Below are 2720 nucleotides of genomic sequence, written 5' to 3' on the forward strand. Positions count from 1 at the left end.
CATGAAGCTCTCTGCGCACTGTTCTTGAGCTAATCTGAAGGCCACATGAAGTTTGGAGGTCTGTAGCGATTGACTCTGCAGAAAGTTGGCGACCTCTTCGCACTATGCGCCTCAGCATCCGCTGACCCCGCTCTGTCAGTTTACGTGGCCTACCACTTCGTGGCTGAGTTGCTGTCGTTCCCAAACACTTCCACGTTCTTATAATACAGCTGACAGTTGACTGTGGAATATTTAGGAGCGAGGAAATTTCATGACTGGATTTGTTGCACAGGTGGCATCCTATCACAGTTCCACGCTGGAATTCACTGAGCTCCTGAGAGCGACCCATTCTTTCACAAATGTTTGTAAAAACAGTCTGCATGCCTAGGTGCTTGATTTTATACACCTGTGGCCATGGAAGTGATTGGAACACCTGATTCTGATTATTTGGATGGGTGAGCGAATACTTTTGGCAATATAGCGTTTGTATCTGTGCTTAAAACCCTGGAAAAAATCAAAATATAGAAATGTCACTGTTGTTAGAAAGCATATATAATGCACAGGATTTAGAATCTTGTGAATAGCAATCAACCCAAAGGAGGTTTCCATGTTTCTATACTGAATTACTGATGCCATGTTGTTGTACATTTCAACTTGTGTCTGTTATTTCACATCATATTGGTGGCTGCTGATGTGATGAGGTGTGTTAGGATTATTAGCTCGAAGAGTGTCCCAATTTCTTACACTGTGGTTTATAGTTAAAAGCAAATAAATAGACAGTTGATAGAGATTCATTATCTTACTTAAAATAAAGATGATTTAAATATAGACATTTTATTTTATAACAACTACAAAGCTCTCCCATTTTAATATAACTAATGATATCTGGGCATTACATTAATCTTCACATTCACGATTCAATTCAATTCAATTTTATTTGTAAAGCCTGTTTAACAATTTGACATTGTCACAAATATTATATTTTAACCTTTTTTTTCTCAGAGACTGGACTGGTATGGCATGATGACTTCAGGTACTGTCATGGCATATCCAAACAAGCAAAATCCAATCCAATACAAAAAAGACAATGGATTTAGAGTGTCAAAAATGTCCCACTTGTGTCTCAGGTATTTCTATAGTTTTAAAAGTTCACACATTTTTCTTTTAACCACTTGCCCCAATTATTTCATTGTTTATTCTTGTTTTAACTTTAACTACAAAGTTTATTTTTTATACTTGTAGCACTTCTTGCCTAGGCTTGTGATTATGTGGGTGTTGTACGATGCATCTTAAGCCCACCTTTTGAAACTGTGTTGGCTTCCTGTTCTAACCACTAAACCTGAATACAGACCACAAGAAGCATTAAAATGTATGAAAATAAATCACCACAGTTGAAGAGTAGTGTAGGAAAATAGGTGGTTTATTATGAAGAGTAAAACAGATATGAGTTATTATCAAAAAATAAGGACTCAATACTTTGCACAGAGAGAACACCCAGGGCTACTACATGTAATACCACATCTATTTTTGCAAAAAGCTAGGCTGCAGAAACCAGTCTGATTGAGGATGTGCGAAAGATAAACAGATATGTAAATACAAAGAGTGCTAACCACAGCTGCAGAAGACCACCATGCATAAATAAGCAATATACTTGCAGAGCAAAGTACAGCATGAGCTAAAGAGTAGAAATTTAAAAACGGAGAAGATAAAAATAAAACTTCAAGAATCATGCATGAGACTTCTGTGCAAAGATTGAGGAAGTAGGTGTTTATATATGTGCAGGTTTTTTTTTTTAAACAAAGGCCAAAAATATTGGGAGATCAGAGAATCAGAAATTTCCATAAAAGCTCATGAAGGTCGGAGGAGGTTTCAATTATTCAGAAAATAAAAGCAATTCTAGAAATGTATGCAATGTTAAGAAGCTAAGCAAATGAAAAGAACGAGGATGAATAGAGAGGATTTTCACAGGACTTTTGCACTTGCACTGATGCTTCATGCCTTTTGGGTGACTTATTGCTGAAGATCTTTTCTGAAGAATTATCTGACTGCAATGAAACCAAGTTTTGCTCCTTCTTATCCAAGCCTGAAAAGTCTTTTTTTGTTTGTTTATCTTTTTACACTGTGTGTAAAAAGAAGCTCAGTCCAAGCGAAGCGATGCAACTCTCCAAATTCATATACAAATGCACTAGTCTGGAAGAGACTCACAGCATGGAGGAAGAGGTTTTTCCCGAGCATACTTAATATTGAGTATAACAAACTACAGATGTCTGTGAAACTCTTGCAAAACTAAGTTCCAGTGGAACACATGTCTTTTTTTTTACTTTTCCTGCGTGCCATTTTATTTTCCCCCCTATTTCTCTTTCGTCTTCTCATCCTTTCTTTGCTCCACCCCCTAGCTATTAGATCAATTAATTCTTAGTCAGTAAATTATTGATCAAGGTCAGTGTTTTGTTGGATCTGGAGCTGATGCTGAGAACACTGGGTGTGAGGTGGGAATACATTATTTACATTATATCATGGGGGAAAAAATAGCAAGGTTTGGTATATTTGCCTCCCTCTTGTGGTTCTGAGTTGCCATTTTCCACATGGTCATTAAATCTGACTGAAGGTAACCTACACCTCTGGATTCCTTATATACATATCTCTGGTTCTGGGTAGGTCAAACCTAAGAGCATCACCATCTTAACAGTACTTTTGCGGATAGCAGCTGTTTATCTGCTATGGAGGTTGCAGCAGGTAAT

The sequence above is a fragment of the Hemibagrus wyckioides genome, linkage group LG15, assembly GCF_019097595.1.
Source record: "Hemibagrus wyckioides isolate EC202008001 linkage group LG15, SWU_Hwy_1.0, whole genome shotgun sequence".
NCBI classification, from domain to species: Eukaryota; Metazoa; Chordata; class Actinopteri; order Siluriformes; family Bagridae; genus Hemibagrus; species Hemibagrus wyckioides.